Here is a 9,409-nt window from a genome sequence, read left to right on the forward strand (position 1 = left end):
ATATAGTAGTGTGGGCATGTTCATCCCAAACTCCTAATTTATCCCTCCCTCCCACCCCTGCTTCCCCCTTGGGTGACTATAAATTTGTTTTCTATGTCTGTGTCTGTGACTCTACTTATGTTTTATAAATAAGTTCATTTGTATCATTTTTTAAGATCCTATATGTAAGCAATATCATATCATATTTGACTTTCTCTGTCTCACTTTATTTAACATGATCATCTCTAGATTCATCCATGTTACCACAAATGGCATTATTTTATTCTTTTTTATGGCTGAGTAGTATTCCATTGTATAAATATACCACACCTTCTTTATCCAGTCAACTGTCCATGGACATTTAAGTTGTTTCCATGTCTTAGCTATTGTAAATAGTGCTGCTCTGAACATTGGGGCACATGTATCTTTCCAAATTAGAGCTCCATCTGGATAAACACCCAAGAGTGGGATTGCTGGATCATATGGTAAGCTTATTTTTAGTTTTTTAAAGAACCTTTATACTGTTCTCCATAGTGGCTGCACCAATTTACATTCCCACCAGCAGTGTAGGAGGGTTCCTTTTTCTCCACACCCTCTCCAGCATTTGTTATTTGTGGACATTTTAATGATGATCATCATTCTTATTGGTGTGAGGTGATACCTCATTGTAGTTCTGATTTGCATTTCTCTAATATTTAGCGATGTTGAGTATAGTTTCATGTGCCTGTTGGTCATCTGCATTTCCTCTTTGGAGAAATCTCTCTTCAGTTCTGCTCTATTTTATAATCAGGTTGGGTTTTTTTTGGACATTGAGCTACGTAAGTTATTTGTACATTTTGGAAATTAATCCCTTATCTCTCACATTGTTTGCAAATTTTTTTTCCCATACTTAGGTTGTCTTTTCATTTTGTTCATGGTTTTCTTTGCTGTGCAAGAGCTTTTAAGTTTAATTAGGTCCTGTTTATTTTTGTTTTTATTTCCATTACTCTAGGAGACAGATCCAAAAAAATATTGCTGTGATTTATGTCAAAGAGTGTTCTGACTACGTTTTCTTCTAGGAGTTTCATAGTTTCCAGTCTTACATTTTGGTTTTGATCCATTTTGAGTTTAGTTTTGAATATAGTTTTAAAGAATGTTCTAATTTCATTCTTTTACATGCAGCTGTCCAGTTTTCCCAGCATTGCTTATTGAAGAGACTGTCTCTTCTCCATTGCATATTCTTGCCTCCTTTGTCATAGATTAATTGACCATGACTGCATGGGTTTATTTCTGGCCTTTCTATCCTGTGCTATTGATATATAGACTTATAATCTGTTAGTTCTAGTTAAATACAAAAATTTTAGTTCTATATTGCTCCATTCCTGCAAATCTTTTTACATTCATACAGTTAATATGAAAAATAATCAATCATAATGATTAAACTTTTAAAATATTACATATTTACAGATAATTTAATATTAAAATGATAATTTTAATATTGTCTCTATATATTTTACACTTAAAGTGTATTTTTGTAATTCTTTATATAATCTTACATCTTTCAAAGAGGCTGAGAGTAGAAACAAAGCAGGCATACATTTATACATTTTGTTATATTAATGTCTTATTTACCATTCCTAGTTCTCTTAATTTCTTCCTGTGGATTCTACTTGCCATCTTGTATCATTTCCTCAACCCAAAAGTTTCATCTCAGCTACCCACTCTGTGTTGTTGCTATCAAACATATCACTTTTCTGTATGTTATAAGCCCATTAATATATACATATATACATGTTGCTGTATATAATTTCTTACCAGATTAGTTAAGAAAAGAAGAAATCATACTGTCTTTTGTATTAATCTACATACCTTTACTAGTACTCTTTTTTTTCTCTTCATGTCAATTTAAGTTACTCCTTAGAATCTCTTGTCTTCAGCCTGAAGAATTTCCTTTGGTGGTTTTTGAAAATCATGTCTGCTAGCAATGAATTCCCTCAGCTTTTGTTTACCTGCAAATGTCTTTGTTTAGTCTTTATTTTAAAAGTTAGTTTTGCTAAATGTAAGATTTTTAGCTGGAAGTTGCTTTACTGTCAGCTTTCTGAATATGTCTCCGTCTTCCTTCTGGCTTCCATATCTTTCTGGTTAGAAGTCAGCTGCTTTCTGTTTGAAGTTGCCTTACACATAATGAGTCATTTTTCTCTTACTACTTTCAAGATTTTTCTCTTCATCTCTGGCTTTGATTTTGGCTATGGAATATCTGTTTGTGAATCCGGTTGTATCTGTCCTATTCGGAATTTATGAAATTCTTGGGTGTGTAGATCAAAGATTTTCATCAAACTTGGGAAGTTGTCAGCCATTATTCCTTTAAATATTTTTTTAACATATGTTTCTCTTTCTCTTCTCCTTCTGATACTCCCATTACACTTATGTTGGTGAACTTAATAGTTTTCCACACTTCTCTAAGACTCTGTTCATATCTCTTCACCCTTTCTTCTCTCTGTTCTTTTTATTGCATAAGCTCCATTGATCTGTTTTCAAGTTTGTTGATTCTTTTGCCAACACAAATCTGCTGCTAAACCCATCTAATAAATTTTTCATTTGAGTTATTATACTTCTAGATCCAGAATTTCCATTTGGCGCTTTTTTTTTTTTTTTAATATATTCTCTGTTTGGTGGGACATTGTCATCAGATCTTCCCGTAATTCTTTAAACATGGTTTCTTTTGTTCCTTGGACATATTTACAGTCACTGTTTTGAAGTCTTTGTTTATAAGATTTACCTAGTGAGTGTCTTCAAAGGCAGTTTTTATTACTGCTTATTTTCTGTGTATGGATCGTATGTTCCCACTTCTTTGCATGCTTCATTTTTTTTTGTTATTGAAAACTAGATAACATATTGTAGAAACTCTGGATTCTTGACCTCCTCTCCCTTTCTCACCACCCCCGTTCCTCAGGAGTTGTGGTTGCTGTTTGCTTGAACATTTATTTGTTTAGTGACTCAGCTTAACTAATCCTGCAGTTTATTTCCACAGCCATGTGAAGTCTCTGATATTGCTGCTCGTATTTGTTTTTCCTGGCTGTTAGATTTTTTTCTGGCTACCTAGGTATGCCACTTACTGGTCCAAGGTTAGATTTTCACTCTTAACCTCTACAGGTGTGTACGTAGTTTGAAGCCTGTTCAGGGAGTTTATATTTTTTTCACACATTCAGCCAGTGATTAGTAGTCTGGATCTCCTTCTGTGTTTTTTTGTTTGTTTGTTAGTTTTCATGAGATTATGCTGCTTTGAGCAAGCATATAATCTTCCAGACTGGCAGGAATGAGTGTAATTAATCAGGAGTTTTGCTAAACTGCTTATGCCAGTGAAGGTTCATCCTGTGTTGATGGATCTGTGGACGGTTTGGGGAATGCTTTCAAGTCTGTTCCACATCCTGCCCTGATTGCTTCTGAGTGGGTGCAGTCTAGGGCATGCAGACTTCCTGACCCCTGTGATCCCAGGAGTGCTCTTCTTGGCTGTTTCTTTTCTTGGTTCTGTCTATTAGACTTCTAACTGCTCTACTATTTTCCTTGTATCATGGAACTGTCAGGTTTCTTTTAATTGCTTTTCACTGAGATTGCCAATGTTTTTGACAAGGCCCTTAGGCATGAAGTTCTCTACTCTTTCTCCCAAATAAAGTCAGTCCCCTTAGGCAGAGCTGTGGAACGCTTTGCACTTATGGACTGTCTTTCCTTCTGGGAAGAAGCCCTGTGCTTTGCACTGAAGCTAAGGATGAGGACCTGCTTTTCCTGGAATGACACCCCTGCTCTACAAGTGGGTGCTTGAGTGGATGGTTGATGACTTCTAGTCTTATTTTGCCTTTCCCAGAATGGAACCTCCACTCTACCAGTGAGTTGGGGGTAGTGATAATCAGTGCCCCAGTGTTTCTGGCCTGCCACTTCTGGTGTAGACCTTCCACTGTATGCGTGGAGGCTGGGTGAAGAAGGGGAGAGCTGGTCTTCTTGCTTATACTTTCCTGGAAAAGAGATTTTGCAATGATGGACCGATGAAGATGTAAGGCACTCCTGGGACAAACCATAGCCCCATCCTGGCAGCTGGTATGAGAAGGAACTCCAGTGTTCTTGGTCATACCTCTCTGAAGTACAGTGCCTATAGTTGAGTTTCCACCAAACAGAAGTGGTGGTGGTGAAGGAGCTGGGTTGTAACTCTCATCATTCTTACTGAGATTCAGTAGAGTGTTTTGAATGAATCTTTCTCCATTAAATATATGCCTTTAGGACAATTTCCAAAGACTTTAATGATTGATTGTTTGTCTTATAATTTTCACTAGTTAAATTATTGTTTTGCTGGGAAAAGTCCTATCAGACTTTTACTCTACAAGCACCTGGTCAATGGATTTTTGACAAACATTATGAGGTTGTTGAGTAAGAAAAAGATTGTCCTTCTAACAATTGGACTTGCAGAAACTGAATACTCATGCACCAAAAAGTGACTCTCAACCCCAAATTCACACCATTATTAATGTTAACTTGAAATGGATAATAGCCCTAAATATAAAATCTAAAACTATAAATCTTCTAGTAGAATACTTAGAAGAAAATCACCCTGACTTTGGACAATAATTTCTGATATAAGTCCCCGAATTATGAAGCATAAGAGAAAAAAAATTGCTAAATTGTGTGCCATCAAAAATAAACTCCTCCTGTTTGACATCTACTGTTAAGAAAATGAAATAAAAAGCCACAGAGTAGAAGAACCTCTTCAAAAAGCGTAGGCTCGAAGTATAATAAATCCATACAACTTAATCATTTTTTAAAAAGGCCAGGAACTAAATTAAAAATGGGTAAAAAATGAACAGACACTTCACAAAATGATTTGTACACATGGCCAAGAAACCAGTAAAAGTGTTCAACTTTGTCATCTGAGGACCGCAAATTAAAACCATAATGAGAAACCATTATATACATATTAGAATGGCTAACCTTAAATAGACTGGTGCTGTTGGAGAGGATGTTGAGCAACTGTAATTCTCAGGTGTTACTGGTGCTACAAACTCTTAGGAAAACAGTTAACAACTTCTTGTAAACTTAAACACCTACATTGTGATCTAGCAACACTACCCCTAGATATTTACCCAAAAGAATAAAAATATTTATCTACCAAAAGACTTGCACGTGAATGTTAATAGTAGCTTTATTCCTAATTGCCAAAACCTGGAAATGATCTAAATGTCTAGTAACCAATGAGCAGATAAACAATATATGATATGTCCATTCAATAAAATACTACTCAGTGATAAATAACATGAATGAATCTCAGAATAATTATTCTGAAACAAAGAAATGATAAAAAAAAAGACATTTATTCTGTGAGTCCATTTATACACAATTCTAAAGGGGCAAAACTAATCTATGGTGACAAAAAAATGTATCAGTTGTTATCTGTGCCTCAAGTTAGGGGATCAGTTACAAAAGATCTGAGGGGATATTTTATGGTGCTGGAAATGTTATATATTTTGGTTTTGCAGTGGGTTATACAGGTTTATACATTTGTCTAAACTCATCAGTCTATATACTTAAAATGTAGGCATTTTTAATATAAATTATACCTAAATAAATTGATAAAAAATAAATGGCAATACTCTAGCAATTTAAAAATCACAGTGAGATATTTACAAAGTATCTTGTTATACTGAAATTTGAAATTTGAGAGATCCTTTACTAACAAAGCAAACAATCACAAAAATGTGTTTGTGTAATAGAAAAGAACCAATTGACTCCATATTAGAGCTGTTCCTTTGGCTCTAACCCTGTGCTCTGTTTCCTGGGCTTAGTCCTTCTCATTCTGCACCTTTTGTAAAAAAATGTGCCTATAGCGTAAAATATACAGTATAGCCTATTCTCAGGGTCTGACCTTAACATTTTCCCATTTACATAAAGATAAAAAGCTGCAGAATAGAAAATAACATTTGTTTTGCTGGAGGATTGTAGGAAAGTCATGACCTGACCTAGGGGGACAGCTGCAAGAAGGAAGGATTCTGACACCAAGAACTTTGCAACAATCAACCACATTCCCTCCTCTTTTTAGTATAAAAGGAACCTAAATTCTGACTTGGGAAAAGATGGTTCTCCAGGACGTAGTCTGCTATCTTCTCAGTCTGCCAGCATTCCAAATAAAGTTGTTATTCCTTGCCCTAACACCTCATCTCCCTATTTAATGGCCTGTCCTGAGGAATGCAGGAATGAGTTTGGACTCAGTAACATTTGGAATAGCTAGAGACAAGGAAATCTTCTTTTTTTAAAAACAATTTTATTGAAGTACAGTCCGTTATAATGTGTCAATTTCTAGCATACAGCACTATGTCCCAGTCATACATATACATACATATATTCATTTTCATATTCTTTTTCATTAAAGGTTATTATAAGATATTGAACATAGCTCCTTGTGCTATACAGAAGAAACTTTTTTAAAATCTATTTTTATATACAATGCCTAACATTTGTAAATCACAAACTCCCAAATGTATCCCTTCCTACTGCCTTTTCTCAGTAACCATAAGATTGCTTACAATGTCTGCAACTCTGTTTCTTCTTTGTAGATGAGTTCATAGTGCCCTTTTTTCCTTTTAGAGTCCACATATGAGTGATATCATATGGTATTTTTCTTTCTCTTTCTGGCTTACTTCACTTAGAATGGCAATCTCTAGGCCCATCCATGTTGCTGCAAATGGCATTATTTTATTCCCTTTTTATAGCTGAGTAGTATTCCATTGTATAAATATATACCACAGCTTCTTTCACCAGTCATCTGTCCATGGACAGTTAGGTGGCTTTCATGTCTTGGCTATTGCATATAGAGCTGCTATTAACATTGGGGTGCATGTATCTTTTCGACTTAGAGTTCCCACCGGATATATACCCAGAAGTGAGATTGCTGGATCATATGGTAAGTCTAATTTTAGTTTTTTGAGAAATCTCCATAATGTTTTCCATATTGGCTTCACCAACATACATTCCTACCAACAGTGTAGGAGGGTTCCCTTTTCTTCACAGCCTCTCCAGCATTTATTGGTCATGGACTTTTAAATGATGGCCATTCTCACTGGTGTGAGGTGATACCTCATTGTAGTTTTGATTTGCATTTCTCTGATAATTAGTGATATTAGGCCTTTTTTCATGTGGTTATTGGCCATTTGTATGTCTTCATTGGAGAAATGCTTGTTTAGGTCTTCTGCCCATTTTTGGATTGGGCAGTTGGGGGTTTTTTTGTTATTAAGTGGTATGAGCTGTTTCTATATTCTGGAAATTAAGTCTTTGTCAGTCTCATCTTTTGCATACAGGCAAGCTGAAGCATAAATGTAGGAACTAAGAGCATAGTTTTGAAATGGCACACAAATATTCGGACCATGGCAGTATTATTATTATTTGAAATTCCAAGATATTCTTACTTAATACTCCAAGTTTTTCTTGCACTTGGCGTACACCTCTCACACCTCAAACCTAAGTTGTGTCCTTTGGGTACTGTGACACCTGTGTGTGGCTTGTTCATCACACTTATCACATTTCATTACAATTAAAGTTTAAAGAGTCTATACTTTCATTAGGCTGTGAAAGTAGGGGTGAATGTTATTCATCTCTTTACTCTGTAACTACTCTCTATTTATGTAACATGGCCTGGAGCATTGAACTAATATATATTTCTTTCTGAATTCTTGGGAGAGGAATGTATAGAATAAAGCAGCTGCAGCCAAACAGGAGAATAGTTGGTAAAGCTGGTTAGAGTGTTTCTGCTAATGAGATTTACTGTTCAAATGTATCACCATGGAGTTCTCAGCATTAACACTATTATCAGTTTTCACCCAAAACCTTCCCTCTGCACCCTCACTATCAATTCTGTGTAAAGTGATCACAACATGTGTTTATGATTTTTTTTACTATAAGAGGAAGTAGTTTGAATATGATGTCTTAGTTTATTTAGTAAAGGAAACATAGAGTAGTGGAGTGTTTATTTATTTTTTTTTAAATTTTATTTTATTGAATTATAGTCAGTTTACCATGTTGTATCAATTTCCAGTGCAGAGAACAATTTTTCAGTTATACATGAACATACCTATATTCATTGTCACATTCTTTTTCACTGTGAGCTATCACAATGTCTTGTATATATTCCCCTGTACTAGACAGTATAAACTTGCTTATCTATTCTATATATACCTGTCAGTATCTACAAATTTTGAACTCCCTGGAGTGTTTATTTTTTCTCCTAATTGTAAAAGTTAGACTTCACTTGGCCATATCATAATAGATTATGAAAATAAAAAGATCCCATCTCTAAAATAATGTTACCACAGCTTTTGAAGTATGTTAATAAATTAATTGTATGTCTCAATTTTTATACAATGGCTCAAATCCCTAAATACTAATCACAGCTTAAATAATAAACATTGACTATTATGTTTTCAGTAAGTATGGTGGTTGGTATGGCCATAATATCTAAGAGCATGACCACTGGAATAAGGCAGGTATAACTGAACATTTGAGTTATAACACTTACCAGCTATATTACCTCCAAGAAGTTATTAGCCATTCTGAAACTCAACCTATTTATATAGAAGATGGGATAATAATGGAGCTTATTTCCCAGGACCATTGGTAAGATTGGTAAGTTAAACAACATAGTGAATTTTGCAAAGTATTTGGCACAATATCTGGTAGTTAGAGTAAATTATGTATAATTCTAGTGTTTATTATTATTATCTTAATCAAAACAATACAGTACTGGCACAAAAACAAGACACATAGATCCATGAAACAAGATAGAGTCCAGAATTAAACCCACACACTTATGGTCAATTAATTTATGACAAAGGAGGCAAGAATATACAATGGAGAAAAGATAGTCTCCTCAATAAATGATGCTAGGAAAACTGGACAGCTACATGTAAAAAAATGAAATTAGAACATACTCTAACACTATATTCAAAACTAAACTCAAAATGGATTAAAGACCTAAATGTAAGACTAGATACTATGAAACTCCTAGAAGAAAACTTAGTCGGAACACTCTTTGACAGAAATAACAGAAATTTTTTTTTTGGATCTGTCTCCTAGAGTAATGGAAATAAAAACAAAAATAAACAAATGAGACCTAATTAAAATTAAAAGCTTTTGTACAGCAAAGGAAACCATAAACAAAATGAAAAGACAACCTATGTTACAGGAGAAAACATTTGCAAAAAATGTGACCAACAAGGGATTAATTTCTAAAATATACAAATAACTTACATAACACAATATCAAAAAAACAAACAACCCCATTAAAAAATGAGCAGAAGAAATGAATAGAAATTTCTCCAAAGAGGAAATGCAGATGGCCAACAGGCACATGAAAAAATGCTCAATATTGTTAATCATCAGGGTAATGACAATCAAAACCACAATGGGATTTTGCCTC

Source organism: Camelus dromedarius, chromosome 12, assembly GCF_036321535.1.
Source record: "Camelus dromedarius isolate mCamDro1 chromosome 12, mCamDro1.pat, whole genome shotgun sequence".
NCBI lineage: Eukaryota > Metazoa > Chordata > Mammalia > Artiodactyla > Camelidae > Camelus > Camelus dromedarius.